Here is a 21,206-nt window from a genome sequence, read left to right as displayed (position 1 = left end):
TGCTGATAAGTGTGATTTGGATTTGTCTTTGGATGATGAAATTGAGAGTGTCATGTATATCATGGAAAATTACGATAGTTCTAGTTTTAAGGATAAAATTTTATACTGTATTTGTGGCGTCATTGTTAGACGTTGAAAAATGCATTAAATGTAACGATTGTAGTTCTGTACTCCATGCCAATGATTCTGATCTTAGAACACATTAACTTTTTATTGATTTTAAATCTAAGGGTAAATTAAGTATGATCAAGTGATGATGTATTGAAAATTGTAAAATATTGTTATTTGCTCTAGTTATCTTAAACAAATGCGACCACTTCTACATTGACATTGAGCATTTGTAACCAGTTTACTGGTAGTGCTTTTAAGGGGCATTTAACTAATGACGAATTCACTGAAAGCCACGAGGTATTTTTAATTAAAACTGTGATTAAACCATTTTTAATAATATCTCATCACATCGTAAAACTGAAAACTTTTGACATAAAAAAATCCAACTTAGAAATAAGGCAAAACTTTGTAAAAATAATTTTATTTTCTAACACGTAGATTAAGTATGTCATGTTTGTACATTTTACGTAGTTCACTTTGAAATAAAATATTGTCAATAAAAAAGTTGTTTTTTTTCACCTGGGAAATATTTTAATGTTACAGTCATCTTCGTTTCCGACTTTATAAGTGAAATACCAAGTCAAAATCTCAGTTATTTTGATATTGTACAAAAATCTGTTTTATAACTAAAAATAAAAATCCACGGTAAAAAGCAGTTATTATTATTTGTAATGATAAATAAATTGTGGTATCTAACAATATTATTAAGTCTAGAGGGCGTTTTAAAGTGATGTTATATTACTATAATGCCTGCCATATGGGCCCATTTCTTTATCCTTGAAAATTCGCCCTTTAGTCAAGCAAATCTGACTGTTTTCACGGTTGATTTGCAGACTCACTGATACATGATAAAGGAAAAGACTTACAAGTCTCGAAAATTACAATAAATACCTCTATGCTAGCGACCTCTATGCCATCTTTGAAGGAGATATTGACTTCAGAAGCTATTTTCTATCAAAAGATATAATAAATGTACAAAATAAGCATTACATTTAAGCATCGCAAATAGAATAATAGCTTCAATTTTATACGTTGTCAGCTAATAGTAGATAGTCATATAATTTTAGCATATTTATGACGCGATAATTCTTGTACAATACCACAAAGGAGACACCGTCCTTTTCTGTGAAATACACTGTAATTTCAAGACAGTGGAAATTTTAGAATTTATGTAGAAAAGTCTAGCCATACAGTCAGTATTTACTGAATGTAACAGCAGTTAATTTTAATACAGCTGTTTCTAAGCCAGCTGTTGAGTTTACAAATATTGTAGGACACAAGTTATAATGCATTTATTCATCATGAAATATACAGAACAGGGGGACATTTAGTAAATATTGAAAATAGTTATTTTAAAGCACTTGCTTCTTCGCTAAGTTGTTCTAAAACGTGCATTTCCTGTTGCTCTTAAGAGATCAGTACACTACACGCAAACCATATTGCCACTCGATAGGACAGTTGGTCTCCTACAGTGGGACAGCCAGGATGCGGTAGAAGAACGAGGTCCGAAGCGAGTGCACCGTACCGGCGAAGGCACAGTGAAGGCCGTAAGGATATGAATGGACCGAGAACAGTGTTCGTACAATGTCAGTGCCAGTGTCTGTGGGCGAACTGGCCGTGGAACTGTATCTGTAGGCCGGGTGTACAGGTAGGTATGGCTGGCTGTCAGCTGCTGCCCACGCCCAGTCTTCAAGACGTGTGGAGAGCTCTATAACTCGTAGTCAAGCTAGAGATAGCTTGAACTATGAAGATTTCCAGCTCAGGAACTGGCGTAAGAACGATGGTTTTAAAATTTATCTTACAACCACAGTAAACCTTAAAATTTCTCTACAGCTTGTCCGCCGCTTTAAAAGCCCCAGGAGATTACAAGAACCCTTGCACCCGAACGCGCACACACCGTCACACGCGACCTACCTATCGTCACCGTGGCAATGAGTTATATAGTAGGTATTAGTCTTCAAAACTGCTATATTTTTAATAATTTTTAGGTTAATATTTATGTATTATAATTTATGAAAATGGAGTATGTACTTATAAATCAAGGGGTCAATAATCACTTCGACTTTATATTATCAGTTGCTTGTATTTTTATAGTAATAAAAAAAATTGAAGAATTTGTCTTCTCTTGCGTGTGTAATTTATTTTCTCAGTAGTTCTGCAACAACTTATATATGTTTCCTTTAATAAGTTCTATTATAACATTAGTTTTCAAGAATATAAAAATATATCCCAATTTATTAACGCTTTATTTGATCAAAAACTAGCTATAGAAATATAATATTATTGTTGTTTTGTTACAATTCATTCAGTGTGAAGAGAGAATAAACGTTTTATTCTACCATTTCTATTTTTACCATTTGTTATTAAACCAAATAAATAACACACATAATTACAAAATAATCACGAGACTAGCGTACTGTTTAACCCAATAACGAGAATGATTAATCTATCTATTTAATGTTTAACATAAATATTAAAAATAAAATGTTACAAGATATTATATTTTACATTAAAATGTAGTATTATTGTTATCGTTTTGTATTGTTATGTAAATATATCATTTATTTGCTGTATTAACAGGCATTTATAAAGTTTAAGTAAATGGTAGGAAAAAGTTGAGCTGATCATTGATCCCTTTATTTCTAAGATGTCGTAGGCATTTTCTGTTTGGACTCTATTTCCATGAAAAATTGCGGATTTACAAAATTACAGAATATAAATATTTGATATAGATAGTACAGTGGGATTTTGAGAAACACGTAATTTTAAGATAACCAGTATAAACTTAACAGCATCTTGATAGAACCGTTTTCCTTGCATTGTTTTATAACTACACTGATTTCGAATACTGATTATTTGATCCGTGTTCGTGACCGACGAAGACCTCAATAATCAAGTTACAACCACAAGTGCATGTCAGTGTCATAGCTGTAATTGATATGACCTTACAGGAACTCTGTTTGTAAAACCCCTCTTTTTTATTAAAAAAACAATTATTTATAGATTTGTTATACTGTATAACAATGGACTCGGTGAAGAATTAGTTTGTAATGTTGTGAATTTTATGATTGGAAATATATTCTATTTTCGTCTTGGAGAATTATGCCACCCACAAACAACAAGAATGTAAATTCAACTCTTGACAGAAAGGTTTAAACAATACACTAAATGTTTTCTTTGAATTTCCATTTTCACGAGGCAGTGCGGCGCAGTAAATTGAACAACGTCCGCGGCGCAAACAGAGACACAACTGTGGCACACGAATGTGGGTAGGATGTAGAGTAGCAGTTAGAGTAAACAACACGGACGGACGGGTCACGAGCAATACAACAGACGTCCGCGGTGCAAACACAGACACAACTGTGGCACACGAATGTGGGTAGAGTAGCAGCTAGAGTAAACAACACGGACGGACGGGTCACGGGCAATACTACAGACGTCCGCGGTGCAAACACAGACACAACTGTGGCACACGAATGTGGGTAGAGTAGCAGCTAGAGTAAACAACACGGACGGACGAGTCACGGGCAATACTACAGACGTCCGCGGTGCAAACACAGACACAACTGTGGCACACGAATGTGGGTAGAGTAGCAGCTAGAGTAAACAACACGGACGGACGGGTCACGGGCAATACTACAGACGTCCGCGGTGCAAACACAGATACAACTGTGGCACACGAATGTGGGTAGGATGTAGAGTAGCAGCTAGAGTAAACAACACGGCCGGACGGGTCACGAGCAATACAACAGACGTCCGCGGTGCAAACACAGACACAACTGTGGCACACGAATGTGGGTAGAGTAGCAGCTAGAGTAAACAACACGGACGGACGGGTCACGGGCAATACTACAGACGTCCGCGGTGCAAACACAGACACAACTGTGGCACACGAATGTGGGTAGGATGTAGAGTAGCAGCTAGAGTAAACAACACGGACGGACGAGTCACGGGCAATACTACAGACGTCCGCGGTGCAAACACAGACACAACTGTGGCACACGAATGTGGGTAGAGTAGCAGCTAGAGTAAACAACACGGACGGACGGGTCACGGGCAATACTACAGACGTCCGCGGTGCAAACACAGACACAACTGTGGCACACGAATGTGGGTAGAGTAGCAGCTAGAGTAAACAACACGGACGGACGAGTCACGGGCAATACTACAGACGTCCGCGGTGCAAACACAGACACAACTGTGGCACACGAATGTGGGTAGAGTAGAGTAGCAGCTAGAGTAAACAACACGGCCGGACGGGTCACGAGCAATACAACAGACGTCCGCGGTGCAAACACAGACACAACTGTGGCACACGAATGTGGGTAGAGTAGCAGCTAGAGTAAACAACACGGACGGACGGGTCACGGGCAATACTACAGACGTCCGCGGTGCAAACACAGACACAACTGTGGCACACGAATGTGGGTAGAGTAGCAGCTAGAGTAAACAACACGGACGGACGGGTCACGGGCAATACTACAGACGTCCGCGGTGCAAACACAGACACAACTGTGGCACACGAATGTGGGTAGAGTAGCAGCTAGAGTAAACAACACGGACGGACGGGTCACGAGCAATACAACAGACGTCCGCGGTGCAAACACAGACACAACTGTGGCACACGAATGTGGGTAGAGTAGCAGCTAGAGTAAACAACACGGACGGACGGGTCACGGGCAATACTACAATCGGACGCCACTGTGCCGCGCGTCTCGCATTCCTTAACGCAAATTAATTCCGAATCGCGCACGGAGTCACGTCCCCTCTCTAATGCCGTATTAACGAGGGCCAGAGGCGCGGCCGCTGGCACTACAGGCCGGAGAGAGTGGAGCTGCCTAGTAAGGGCATAGTGTGATTACACGAACCTCCCAAGAAGTGTCCAAAAAATTCTATGTAATGTATTTAATAACTGTGTGACTTTCCATAAGCCAATTATGACATTTAGTAGAAAAAGGGCATTAAAAACTAAATGTAGCTAATAATAATCATAAGTTTTCAAATGAAAATGCACATTTTTAACGAGATCTTTCTCGGAGTCCAAGAATTCAACTTCTGACACTCTAAACATTAGTGAAATATATGACTTGTCACCAATTATTTATGCTGCTAGAATATAGCTAAACAGATAATACAAAGGCTGATAGTTTAAATAATATACATTCATAATTTAAAACAATTCTCATTATAGTGGATAATTATAGTTTCTCATTGACAACTGGAAGGAATGACTAACTCGAAATATGATACGCCTAGAGCCAAATGTAGTAACAATAAAGTTTGATAAATTCAATGACAATGTAAAAAAACATCGTACACGTAAATTTTTGATGTTACGGGGTTTTGAGTATTCTAATTAACATTGGAGAAAAATATAAGACAAGTGTTGTGACAAAAGCTATAATTCACAAAACGTAGTGAAATCAAACTCACTTACAGTACAAATGGGTACTCAAATTCTAGATCCGTTTATTATTTAAGTGGGAGAATAAAGAGTAGAGGAGAGATTGGAGTGGATCCCAAATTATAGTAATGAACGATCCCCACACCACACACAGACAAACACGATAATAATTCACGTCACAGAAGAATTAACAGCTACCATTAATCGAGGCTTCAACGGGGCAAGCGTTTGAACCCGGAAGGCTTTATTTGCTAATCGAAGGTTGCACAAAGCCCAGCCAGGCGGGCGGGAGAAAGCCGGTACAATATGACCGATATTAGTAGAACCTAATAGCTGCCGAACTCACGAGCTTATCTGCTGTGCCATCTGAGATCGCGGACCCACCCACAGCCAGCTGGTTATGGCTCAACTTTACTGCTGCTGTCCTCCGTGTGTAGTATTGCTGATGGTACTGTAATAGCACGAGAGTGTTGGTGAACCTCTGATATACTATGACCAATATTAGTTAAAACTAACATCTGCCGAAATCACGAACATATCTGCTGTGCCATCTGAGATCACGGACCCACCCACAGCCAGCTGGTTATGGCTCAACTTTACTGCTGCTGTCCTCCGTGTGTAGTATTGCTGATGGTACTGTAATAGCACGAGAGTGTTGGTGAACCTCTGATATACTATGACCAATATTAGTTAAAACTAACATCTGCCGAAATCACGAACATATCTGCTGTGCCATCTGAGATCACGGACCCACCCACAGCCAGCTGGTTATGGCTCAACTTTACTGCTGCTGTCCTCCGTGTGTAGTATTGCTGATGGTACTGTAATAGCACGAGAGTGTTGGTGAACCTCTGATATACTATGACCAATATTAGTTAAAACTAACATCTGCCGAAATCACGAACATATCTGCTGTGCCATCTGAGAACGCGGACCCACCCACAGCCAGCTGGTTATGGCTCAACTTTACTGCTGATGTACTCCGTGTGTAGTATTGCTGATGGTACTATAGTAGCACGAGTGGTGGTGAACCTCAGATAGGCTACACTATGGCCGATATTATACGATCCTATTTATTACCTGTCGAACTCACGAGCTTATCGGCTGTGTTATATGATATCGCCGGCCCTCTCACAGCCAGCTGGTTATGGCTCAATTTTACTGCTGCTGAACTTGTTCAATTATTGATGGTACTTTAATCGTACATATATCGTATCGATTAACCGCCATTTGGACAGACTGCTAACATTACAATATAATTTAAGTTAGAATTAAGAAAATAAATTAATGTGTATCTAGATTTCAATTTTCATGTCAAAATATCTTTAAACCAAGCAAATAAAAAATTGATTATGCTAGCAAGTAATCGTGAACTGTATAATTGAACGAACGACATGCGCTGGGTTCGTCCAATATAACTTGACCTTGCGAGGAAAATTGAGATGTTCCATCGGACATAGAAGGCTATGCAAAATTTCGACCGACTACAGAATGACACACCCCACTGTTTCCATCTCGTAAAAATCTATGAAGTTTTGATTTAAACGTATGAAATTCAAATATTTGTATTAACAGACCAGTTCTATAATTAAATATATTATATATAGGCTGTGCTTAAACAAGCCATTGATTCACTTGTTCTGCATTTAGGTTAGGATATTCATACAACAAGATTTCATAACTATGTCCAAAACCATGTTTGAAAGTAAAAATAAACACTGAAAGTTACATTTTCAAATACAGCGATTCATCATTAGCGATGATTCGAAAAACCTATATGTAACTAGATATAAATCTAATCAAATAGATTAAGCTTAAATTTACTCCAAACTAAATGATTCTAAAATAAGTGTTTTAACTTAGTTTAAAAGAAAAAGTCTATTTCATGAAAGAAATTGAAATAATATAAAATATAATAACCACGATGAAAATTAGAACACGAATAATCTTTTGACATCAAGTATTGTTCGAAAACTTCACATAGTACGAAAATTTGGCCTCTAGTCCTCATTTTTATTCTTAGTAGTATTGTTATTACTTGTTGTTATATTTTATTGATTTAACTTATATGATTTCACGATTTATAATACCGAAATAACTTACAAAGGACGACACTGTTCAAAATTGGGGAAGAATACAAATATATAATAAAGTAATCATTGATGCCAAAAAGCTGTTTTTGATAGGGATTCGAGCAGTTTACTACACTTGGACGGTTGTATCAGAGTGAAGCCTGTTGTGAACAACTACATTCAGTCAGCTAATAGTAATGCTTAATGAAGTGGTATATTATCTCACGCCACTATTTATCTATAGTAACTTTTTCAACTATTCCTCAATAATTTATAATTTTGTGAAATAGTTTTTGTAAACTTCACAAGCTTCTAGCTAATTTGATGACATTTGTCATTTTTGAGTCTATAATTTTTAAATACACAATTTGAATAAGTACTCAAAAAACTAACTAAACCTTGGCGTCAGAAACATTATTATTTCGAACCATAAGTGCTCAAATAAGCCCAAATAATACAAATAAGAGCCATGAGAAATTTCGCCTAACATCTAAATCTGTTAAGCATGAACACTGATATAAAATATGCTTACTTCCATTTCTAAACCATATAGAGTCCCATCATTTATTACTGAAAAATTGAGGTCTTCGAAATTAGGGTTCCTCTTCACTGGTTTTAAATAATTGAATTGTTACTAAACTCGTATATATCAAGGAATTCGAATTATTTCACGGGTAATTATAAAAGATGTTCCACTCTCAAAACTTAGGGTCCCAAAAAACTGTTCTTTAAAGTTCAATCTAAAATTGATTAGGAGATTGGAATATCTTTCACTGACTTATAACTTATCTTAGAATATCATTTGAAAAAAAAAAAAATGAAGTCATTTATGATGTCGCTGATTTTCATCAGGAATTCGCGTGCAAAACCGCGGGTAACTACTAGTATTACTATAAAAATAAACCATCAACATATTGTTTCTCATTTTGATAAATTAGTAATTCATTTTCGCATTACGAATACATTACATTTTGACCTACAGTAAGAAAAGAGATTACTAAAGTAACCGGAAGGAGGGGGATGCGTGGTGCCTGACAAGGGCGGATAGGCAATCTGCTGTCAGAGATGAAATCATCTACCCAGCGCCTGGCTAGATAGTCTTGCCGCTCTCAGCTGTTATTCTAAAAAATCGTAACATTATTTAAAAAAATGTTGATATAAAAAGTAATAAAACAATGAAAGACCTAAATATTGGTGGACATTTTGAACTTTGACTGAGTTCACGTTATTTGAGATTTTTTTATATTGTCATTGGTTATACAATTTAACTTTGTTTTATTAAAAAAGGACCTTTTTAAACTAACTATCGGCCACCCCATAAAATTATCGTTCTATAAATATAACTAATAATCTATGAAAATATGATTATTAATTATTTGAAATATTATGCAGATTATTGAATTGATCGAAAAAAATCAGGAGAGAGTGTATGTAACCCATGGATGGCACAAACATGTTTGAGTGCATTTTTGATAAACTTCATGTTATTTCGCGCCTGTTACGATTATGTTTCTTTAGACTAAAACATTTTGATGAGCCAAACATTAGCTGACAGCAGAGCGTAAAAATAAGTCTCGTTAAAAAATGTCATTATATGATATCTTGGGACAACTACCAATGCTAGTGGCAGGAGAATATAAATTGGTGTCAGTTACGGCACAGACTATTTACTAAGGGCCTGTCGTATTTACTGTAGAGATGTTGCTCATGCCAATTTAACTGTTAATAAAGATACCTATTGTTTTTGAGTATTATTATCAGTATATACATGAGTTGTCGTACTAAAAATTATTGATATACGAAAAATCAAAAGTGTGGTTAGTATGTGAGAGCAAACAAGTTTAAAAAAAGGATTGATATATTTTCAATTTTTGAAATTATATTTTTCCTAAAACAATAAAAATTACGGAGTTTAATTTATATTTCCGTGATTTAAAACGATAAAACGGTTTATACAGAATATATATATATATATATGTATATATATATATATATATATATATATATATATTATATATTTATAATATTATGTATTGTGCCTTTGTCATATAAAAAATTCTTTTTCCCTCTTCGGAGTAGAAATTTAATTTAATTATTTCCAGTCTATGCGATTTCTGGTTAATTCTGTACAGTTTAGCACTTAAATAATTGTTAAAGTAATGCAAAATTTTGAAAGAAGCATTTAAAAGTTATATTGAAATTTCGCATGACTATTTATGTGGGATATCTCATTGTTCTAATTGTATTTTTATGCGCATTAAATTTCAGACTTTTATGTCAACTATACATTTTAACGAGATACTTGGTTCGAGGTCATTTTTAAATATATGTCTTAAGTGGTTTACATGATATATATATATATATATGAATAGCAAATACTTTTTGCGATTCAATGTTTATTGAAATTATATATATATATATATATATATATATATATATATATATATATATATATGAATGTTTGTCTGTATGTCCTTTAAATAATCATAAACTATGTGTCCGATCATTATGAAAATTTGTATGTATATGTATTTTTCCACGGAGAAGGTTTATATGCTATGCTCATTGATGGAACTCGCCACCAGACGGCGCTGCAAAAGATAAAAGTTTTCAAAGCACCTGCACATTATTAACTGCAATTACAAGACAGTTAGGTATATTAAACAATATTTGAAGGCGCTAAGTCATGTTGTCATAAAGAAGGATTCTCCATGTGATACCATTAGTAATGTTTCTATAAGAGAATTAGTGTCGCAGTTACGTGGCTTACTTAGGCTGTGGCCCACTCACTACAATGACAGAAGACATGACGTCACAGGGAGGGCTTCTCAATGTACAGGTCAGACAGTTGGACGACCAGATGTTGTCATACCATTAGTAGTCAATATAATAAGACTTTTAGTGGCACAGAAACGTGGCTCCCACTGGATCACTCATTACAATAAACATAATACATGACGCCACAGGGAGGACTTCGCAATATACAGGTCAGACGACCAGATGTTGTCATACCATTAGTAGTCAATATATAAGACTTTTAGTGACACAGAAACGTGGCTCACACTGGACCACTCACTACAATAAACATAATACATGACGCCACAGGGAGGACTTCGCATATACAGGTCAGACAGTTGGACGACCAGGATGTTGTCATACCATTAGTAGTCAATATAATAAGACTTTTAGTGGCACAGAAACGTGGCTCCCACTGGATCACTCATTACAATAAACATAATACATGACGCCACAGGGAGGACTTCGCAATATACAGGTCAGACGACCAGATGTTGTCATACCATTAGTAGTCAATATATAAGACTTTTAGTGACACAGAAACGTGGCTCACACTGGACCACTCACTACAATAAACATAATACATGACGCCACAGGGAGGACTTCGCATATACAGGTCAGACAGTTGGACGACCAGATGTTGTCAAACCATTAGTAGTCAATATATAAGACTTTTAGTGACACAGAAACGTGGCTCACACTGGATCACTCACTACAATAAACATAATACATGACGCCACAGGGAGGACTTCGCAATATACAGGTCAGACAGTTGGACGACCAGAATGTTGTCAAACCATTAGTAGTCAATATATAAAGACTTTTAGTGACACAGAAACGTGGCTCACACACTGGATCACTCACTACAATAAACATAATACATGACGCCACAGGGAGGACTTCGCATATACAGGTCAGACAGTTGGACGACCAGATGTTGTCAAACCATTAGTAGTCAATATATAAGACTTTTAGTGACACAGAAACGTGGCTTACACTGGACCACTCACTACAATAAACATGATACATGACGCCACAGAGAGGACTTCACAATGTACAGGTCAGACAGTTGGACGACCAGATTTTGTGATACCATTAGTAGTCAATATATAAGACTTTTAGTGACACAGAAACGTGGCTTACACTGGACCACTCACTACAATAAACATGATACATGACGCCACAGAGAGGACTTCACAATGTACAGGTCAGACAGTTGGACGACCAGATTTTGTGATACCATTAGTAGTCCAATATATAAGACTTTTAGTGACACAGAAACGTGGCTTACACTGGACCACTCACTACAATAAACATGATACATGACGCCACAGAGAACTTCACAATGTACAGGTCAGACAGTTGGACGACCAGATTTTGTGATACCATTAGTAGTCAATATATAAGACTTTTAGTGACACAGAAACGTGGCTTACACTGGACCACTCACTACAATTAAACATGATACATGACGCCACAGAGAGGACTTCACAATGTACAGGTCAGACAGTTTGGACGACCAGATTTTGTGATACCATTAGTAGTCAATATATAAGACTTTTAGTGACACAGAAACGTGGCTTACACTGGACCACTCACTACAATAAACATGATACATGACGCCACAGAGAGGACTTCACAATGTACAGGTCAGACAGTTGGACGACCAGATTTTGTGATACCATTAGTAGTCAATATATAAGACTTTTAGTGACACAGAAACGTGGCTTACACTGGACCACTCACTACAATAAACATGATACATGACGCCACAGAGAGGACTTCACAATGTACAGGTCAGACAGTTGGACGACCAGATTTTTGTGATACCATTAGTAGTCAATATATAAGACTTTTAGTGACACAGAAACGTGGCTTACACTGGACCACTCACTACAATAAACATGATACATGACGCCACAGAGAGGACTTCACAATGTACAGGTCAGACAGTTGGACGACCAGATTTTGTGATACCATTAGTAGTGAATATATCAGACTTTTAGTGACACAGAAACGTGGCTTACACTGGACCACTCACTACAATAAACATGATACATGACGCCACAGAGAGGACTTCACAATGTACAGGTCAGACAGTTGGACGACCAGATTTTGTGATACCATTAGTAGTGAATATATAAGACTTTTAGTGACACAGAAACGTGGCTTACACTGGACCACTCACTACAATAAACATGATACATGACGCCACAGAGAGGACTTCACAATGTACAGGTCAGACAGTTGGACGACCAGATTTTGTGATACCATTAGTAGTGATTCTATAAGAGCATTAGAGTCGCAGTTGTGTGGCTTACTATGGCTGTGGCTCACTCACTACAATGACAGGAGATATGATGTCATTGGGATGGCTTCTCCTTACATGTGTTATTGCTGAACACCACACGAACCGTTCTCGGAATATGAAATAAACGGTTAATCACGCCATTGTACGCAACTGGAAATTGGTATTATTTCAATAATATAACAGGCTTTCAATAACCTCAATACAATCATGCGTTAAACCTTTCAATTTTAGTCCGATGGTTTGAAGTGAAAAAAGAGTGAACATCTTCTGAGCTGCTAAATAAGTTAATATTTAATGATACTATCAACATTAAAAGCACTATTTATGGTGTTATTTAATTTTTCACGAGAAAAATTCCAAGCGTAAATGTTTTGTTTAAATTAGAACCACCAAAATTAATATTAAGTTAAGTGTAACTGATATAAACAACGAAAGCTAAAAGAAGAGTACACAGCGAAAAATGAAACTATGCATAAAACCAACGAAATGACTTCTTTAAATAACAATCATGTTACGAAACATGGTTATCTAGGCTATAAAACACATCTACGTTTAAAAATTAAAATAGCACAAATGGTACTTACTCACAGTATAGTATTCTTTGATAACATACCTGAAACAATACACATAATTAGGTCAAGAAATCTTAACTTTCCAAATATGTTGGTTGAAATAAAACTTACATCAAACAACGTATATATCAATATTAGTTTTAATATAATAAAACTGAGCTGTTCATATTTTAAATATACCGCCAACTGACTCTATTTCATAATATTGTCAAAAGGCTATATGGATATAGAAATCTGTTGTAGTTATATTTCATTGAAAAATAACTTCAAAATTGGAGGTTTCCTAGTGCGAGTCATGTTTAAGGGCAATTATTAAAAGAGTAATTTTTCTCACGAGTTTTGAACATTATTTATTATGATCATATATCATAAAATAAGTACTATGATGTACAGCATTCCATGTGGCGAACCCCAAATATAACAACTAACAAGCAATTAAATGTTCAACTCAATGTTTTAATTGTTTAAATCAGCTGTTGCAATGAATACTAAAATGGAACTAACAGTTTTTGTGAGAATATTATATCCTAGTGGGGATACAATAGCTAGTATCATATTAGTATCGTGAAAAATATCATTGATATGCAATCAAGATATTTATCGCCCCTACTAATGTTTTGTATTTAGGAAAAAGATCATTTATTTACACAGACTACTAACCATAGTTGGGGAATAATCGTTATTTTTGGAAAATATAATTCGTTTTTTTAATTTTATATAGATATTTGAAGTACGATTAAACAGGTTTGGTACCTTGTAGTAGAAAACAATTTTTCTTCTATGTTTTAAACTTTAAATTCAGCGAAAAGTACTATGCGCCAATTTAGGCCAAAAACCACAAACGAGTAAAGACAAATAAAAAAATCAAAGAATATTTTAATTGTTTATTTTTACGCAAATAAATATACTACGCCCTGTATGGAACAATGCAACTTAGACCATTGTTTTTGCCTCTTAGCCCAAGAGATGTTACAAAGTTCATTACAAATATTCTTTAATTAGGGTGATTTAAAATATAATTGGGTTTTAGAAATTAAAGTTGCCTTAATGTGGATGGTCCAAAATGACGGTCAAAAATCAGTATAAAATGTCCAGTTGGCAATCTAAAAACTTTGTATGTAAAATGTATGTAAAAAACGTATTAAGAATGGATGATTTGGAAGATTAGTAGGAGTTCGAAATTTGTCATCATTACAATCAGACGTTTTGAACCATATAACGATGATAAGTCGTACTATCCTTTTAAACTTTACCTCATAGGAATTAGAGCTTAAAAACAGAACAAGGTTGATAAGATATAGCCCTACCTTCAGATACAACAATCGCGAGCGACTCCCAAGTGAATGAAACTGCAAGGTACCGGAGATATATAGCGGTGTACACAGTGAGAAAATTACTATTTCCGATCTTCCTGAATTTTCTCAGGACTCCTACAGTCTCCGGTTACCGATGATGAATCGTTTGCACATTGCCGGGTCAGGAAATCGTGATCGCTTCCAAACCCGGGGCCAACGATTAATCACGGGGGCGGTGAGTGGCGTCTTCTCCCGCTTCCGGTGACCCAGTCGGCTGGAAAATGGTCCGGGCCGGCTGAGGTGGGTGTGGCAGCGCTAAAACGTCACAGGTGAGGGGGAGTATGGTTGGCTGATAGAACTGACAATACTTGCCAATCTGCGGTGTGCTGATAATACGAAAATTAATTCTATTGTTCTGCTCGAATTTAACAAAGACAAAGAAACGACGAGGAATATGGCACAACCAGTTGCAATCAATACTATACTTTTATTCAGTTATGTGGGTCTGATGATGTGTTCCTTAAAACACGAAAGGCACCAAAAAATAAAACGTATATTTTTGGAATGTTTGTTTTCAAATTAATTAAGAATTCCAATTAGAAAAGAGCTTCTAGAATGAAATATATAGAGTGTTACCGAGCTGTGTTTAAGTATTATTCCTGGATTATAAACAAACCAAAATATCACATAAGAACTTTTAAAAAGTAGAAAAATACCCAAACTTTTGGGTATGCCACTGTTGGGGAGTGACAAAAATATGCTCTTAATTTTAGCTCCTCAAATCATCAGACTAAAACATTACATTGTTTAAATTGTAATTATAATATTCTCATGAGTTATTAAATGTTGACTACGTTTGATTACAATATGAAAAACGTGTATAAACTACAAACATAATTTTATTTATACAGAAATGCTATTAAATTTAACGAGTTTTTCTATTGATTGTTAGATATTTTCAAAACACAATATGTTATTGTAAAGAATTGAAAGTAATATACTCGCAAAGTATGTCTCGATTAGGAAAATCACAGTGTGCAAATTAAACAGGAAATATTGTGTAACCTAGTGGCTGTGCCAACATTGATAAGATTACACTATTCTTGATTACACAATGAGTAAAATACATAAATATGCAGCAAACACGTAGTTGGTATGACACAGAAGATTCAGAGAATGAAATTAATTCTGAAAGGTCCACGTTTGCATATTACAAAAGTAAGGCGCTGTTAACCTTTAAAAAATACACAATAGCATAAGCATAGTATTTTATTATTCTGAATTTACCAATCGACAAGCTTTTACTACTTTTTAATAGATTTATTACTGTAGTTTATAATGTTATAATTAATAGTAATTTTCACGCTCGTTTTATACCATTTTTTTAATCAGATAATTTTGGGAGGTGTCTCATTTTAAAGGTATGAACAATAAGTATCCACATTTATTTGTATTTTTTCGATAATGTTGTTCATTTAGAGAAAATTTCTCAAATTATTCTGAACATTACCGTTTAAATATTTACAAAGTATACGCTAAACAAGAACAAAATGAATAGCGTTTGGTTATTGATCAATCATATAACAAATGAGTCATCTCCCATAACCCCACAACCAAAAATAAGAGTGTAAAAGTAAATGAAGTTTAACATCGTGGTATGAAGTAAAACTCAGTCGTATGACTATACAGCTAGCTTTTACTAACCTATACAGAACTTTAGGAGCTACCATGCAAAATCAGTAGCCTTAGTGTGGCCCCTGGGTAAGCCCAGGCAATCATATAGTGATAACAAATGTGTACTGTGAGCTTGTATTGCAACGACCGTTTGTGTGCGTCTTATTGCGCCAGTGCCGTACCAAGGGTTAAACTGGGAGGGGGCATAGTGTCATTTTTAACGGCCGTGGGTAAGATTTCATCCTAGATTGAATATATCGAACAATACAGACCAAACTATTTCATATGTCCCATGTGCCTGTCGTACGTTATATTTACGACACCATAATAATACAAACTGAAGCATGTCCGGAAAATGAAACTCTAGAGAATTAATAAAAGATAGGTGTATACTGGATTGAAACATGTTAATGGCTTATTTACATTCAAATACATAAACCAATAATTAAAACTTTTATTTTTGTGAGGCCTTTCGATAGCAAGGCTATCTTCGTCAGACACATCACAAAAGTAAATACAAAAAGTAAATTTGATTTTTAATAATAGTTAAATATATGTGATTTTAATATTAATTTGTCCTTTGTGGCGTAGTGTGTAAATACAGTTAAATATTTACTAGAATTATACTATATAAGTTTTGAATTTTATTTTTGTAACCTTCGTGAATGTGATATTGAATTTTGTATTGGTCCATCTTCTTGATTTAATAAATCTTCTGTGTTTGTTTGATTTGTGTAATATGACTCCCATGCATTTAAATATCTTGTGTTCAGGTTTCAGGTTTTCCAGTGGTATAGTGTGTCCAGTATTGATACAGTGGTGTGCGACGGTCGATTTTTATTTTCTGTTGAAATTAAATTTAATTGTATTTACACACTATGCCACACAGGAAAAATAATTATTAAAATAACATATGTTTAACTATTATTAAAAATCAAATTTACTTTTTGTATTTACTTTTGTGATGTGTCTGACGAAGGCAGCCTTGCTATCGCAAGGCCTCACAAAATAAAAAGTTTTAAATATTGGTTTATGTGTTTGAATGTAAATAAGTTAACAAGTAGCCAATACAGACCATCTTCAACATGTTAATGGTTATTATCATTTTTTAAGATTTACTTAATATGTTAATTAACCCAAAATAGACACTAACAGAATAATTAAGTTTAATATTCTAAAGAGAGACTACTATGATACAAGTACACAACATGGTGCGTGGTCCTCCCGCCTTTCTGTAAACCCACTGCATTGCAGCTGTCCTTAGATAAGGACTTCTTAGGACCAACGTCTTGGTTTCAGATTTGGTTTAAGTAACCAATACAGATAACCCAGCAGGGATCACTTCTGGCTGGTTTATACCTTCCAGTTGAACCCACCACTGGACACAGCAAAAACCGATGTGTCACTTCAATCTGGGCAACCTTATGGATATCCAGGAGCGGCACATTACTAACCGCAAATGTGGAGATTCTGGGGTTCATGGGCAATTCGATAGGTCTAGTCTACTGCGGGAGATGACTGTTGGAGTTGGTGGGGTTTGTTCCCTAACCCCAGAGGTTCTTGTTAGCCTCAACAAGGGTGTGCCACCCCCTGCCTACTTTGACTGGAGAGGCTGGTTCAGAGCTGGCCTCCCCTTCTTCCGGGGAGACACGACTTTGAGATGTAGTGCCCAAATTCTTCCTCATGGATCTCTATAGGAGGCGGCCCCTACTCCCTAACCTTGCCCATCCTGAATATCCTGTCACTCCGGAAGCAGCGCAAAGGTTCTTACAGGACTATTTGCAATCTTTAAGCTTCTTGTCCTAAGAGAACAAAAAAAAAAAAAAAAAAAAAAAAAAACAAACAAAAAAAAAACAATACCGATCTAACCTTCCTTAGCTAATTTGTTAGTACTTAAAGTTAAAACTACTTGAAATGTGGAGAATAATAAGCTTATTTTCAGTACAATTAAACCTTTGCCGGTAGATTTTATAATTTTATATTTTTGGCGGGACGCCCCCTACATGAATACGCTACTGCATGCACAGTTGCATCTACAATGAGCGGTTTACATCGCATCACCGCTATTCCGGAGCACTGCTGACTGACTGGGCAGATAGCGATGTATTCTAGGCGCTCTCCAACTAAGTCACGAGCTTCTACATAAATTGGCTGATTCTTTTGTGAGGGCCGCGAAAGGCGATGTATGCAGCCTGCGTACCGTCGCCGGGGGCATAAAAGTTGCAGCGCCAACCTCGGAGAGAGGTGAATTATTGTGAAATTCCTACGAGAAGGCCTGTCCCTGAGTTTCAAGGAACGTGGACAACATGTGAAAGTGTGATTTTGAACGTGTTGATTTGCTCACACACTGTGTGAAATTTAAATGAAGTTGACAGATCAAACAGTTTTTTTTACTGTGGTTCCGAGTGGAGCAAAAGCTTTTCATTAGTTAATTAATGTTTTACGTTTAAAAATATTTAATTAAATCAAATTTACTACCACAGTTATGGTACAAGATATAAGTTGCTTTAATACCTAAGAATTCGACTCTGTGTATTAATCCATAATTTATTAAAGTTCTTCCATGGAATTAAATCAGTTGATGCCTTGATATATTTCAAAAGATAATTTCTTAAGGAGGATATTAAAGTAAAAAAAAAAAAAAAAAAAAAACTTCAGTGGTTTTCAATGAAGTTAATTAATGTACGATATGTATAATGTATAGATGTATATTAATGTATATGTATAAGTTACGTATATGGTTATATCTTATTTTAAATAATTATTAACAATGTTATATAAATAGGATATTGTTGTATATAAGTCATAAAGACTGAGTAATTCAATATTTTTTGGTAAGATAAAACTATCAATATTACAGTTTGGAGCTAAATAATAATTGTGAATGATATTAAAGTGCAAAAGCATTAGTACTGTGCAAAAAGCTTACATGAAATATATATGATATTTATTATATAAAATAAGCTTATATTACAATGTATTTCAGCGCTTTTATCTATACTAATAACTTAAGTTAGGGATATGAGAAAGGCTGTTTATATAATACGGTAAAACATATCTTTCTTAGTTTTGATGTTACTATTCTGTATTTTGGTATTTCAAGTAAAAATATCGTAAATTCAACTCAACAACCATATTGAAGTTTTTTCATAATTCAAAAACTATTTTTAAACAATATTAATATTAACAATATTAATCGAAGTAATAATATTTATTTAGTTTTAATTTCAAACTTCTCATATGCAAAATCAAACTAATAACTATAATCATACATCCAAAACATTCTATTATATCAGTTCAGGATTACGTCATATTGACCGACAAATGTAATAAGAGGATTAATTGACTACCGGGAGGTGCTGCCATGTGGCAAACTCTAGAACTAATAATCCACAGCTCTGTGCAATCGAAGTCACATTCACTACAGCGTACCTCTTTGTATTCATTTCGTACTGAGTTTTCAGAGAGGAGTGTTATCTATTAAACAGTTATACTAAAACCATTGAATATAAATCCAGAGTTAAATTCCCTTAATTTATGTACGAAATATTTGTGGTTACATTTTTCTATACAACTTATACACTAATAACTATTATACAATTTATTATAGTTGAAATGAATTACAAATACACTAATGTTATTAAATTGTTTACATTTTAATCTTTAACAGTGCAGAAAAAAGAAGAGAATTTTGCCGTTTAAATAATTAAAACCAGTTACAAAAACTAAACTGACCGTGCCATTAAAAGTATAAATTACATTAAACCATTTTTATAGACATTTTTATGCGACTAGGTAACAAATGTTCAACAAGATCATTTTCAACAACCAAGACCAGCAACTATAATTGCGTGGAAAAGAGAAACATGAAAAAGTGATGCACTGGGGTTATTGTAAATCTCCTTGATTTGTTACACGAGATGGTAAAAAAAATATGGAATCACCTTTACATCTTTCAAAGGGTTTAAAATAAAAACTTTATATTAACCACAGCAAAAATAGTCTTTAATTTAATTACATAATTAAAAACGTGACAATTATAAAATTATTATATGTTTATAAAAGAACGGAATGGTAGATTTTAGTTTCACAAATATCCACTCCCCATTAATTTTTAAAACATTTTTTAATGCATTGGGGTTTTAAGTAAAAAAGGCAGATTGTTTAAAATATACCTAATAAATTCTTGAAATTAACTACTATTGCTCATTAATAAAGTCTATTGCTCATAGTAATATGCTTTACAACTCAGTAGTAACACCATGATTCCATAACTTAAAATAAATATAGAAGAAAAGAATGTAATGATGAAGATTTCAGTTCGATACATAATAATATAATCAAAGAATTCACACGAATGTGACATTAAATACCACATACAATTGTACGATAAACATTGACCACGTTAAGACGTGGGAGTTAATTTTATAAAAACGCAATTGCGTACTTACAAACGTAACGCAATGTAAACAACGTAAAAGATTTATTGCAGAGCTTTCTTCAATCTGTAATTAGTGATTAATTAGTAACTGAAGTCGTAATCTAAAGGGAGGCATAGTAACATACTTGATATATTGTATAACAGATGGAAGGTGTGCTACAGACGTTGTTACAACCTGTAATATTACTTATTAAAGACGATGTAAAGGGAAGAGCGGTGGTATAATCATGGATGTAATATATTGCATGCAACGTGAAAGGTGCGGTGCAGATTTCGTTACAACGCTTAATAAATTATTAAACACGATATAAAGAAAGTAGCATTGGTATAATCACAAGTGTAATATATTGTATGCAATTTGAAAGGTTTTCTGCTGACGTTAAAATCTGTAATTAGTGATTAACGATGATCCAAAGGAAGGCGCGGTGATATAATCATAGACGTAATATATTGCACGCAATTTGAAAGGTTTGCCGCTGACGTTAAAATCTGTAGTTAGTGATTAACGATGATCTAAAGGAAGGCGCGGT

General features: G+C 35.0%; 1 protein-coding gene across 7 annotated transcripts in view; it reads right to left on the bottom strand.

The window, feature by feature from the left end:
• LOC124364927 (tensin-1-like) overlaps positions 1–21,206 on the bottom strand; it is a 565,111-nt gene that overhangs the window by 198,722 nt on the left and 345,183 nt on the right. The window lies entirely within an intron of this gene.

This window comes from Homalodisca vitripennis, chromosome 6 (assembly GCF_021130785.1).
Source record: "Homalodisca vitripennis isolate AUS2020 chromosome 6, UT_GWSS_2.1, whole genome shotgun sequence".
NCBI lineage: Eukaryota > Metazoa > Arthropoda > Insecta > Hemiptera > Cicadellidae > Homalodisca > Homalodisca vitripennis.
Note: the sequence above shows the minus strand (reverse complement) of the source record. Positions and strands in the feature narration are given on the sequence as shown.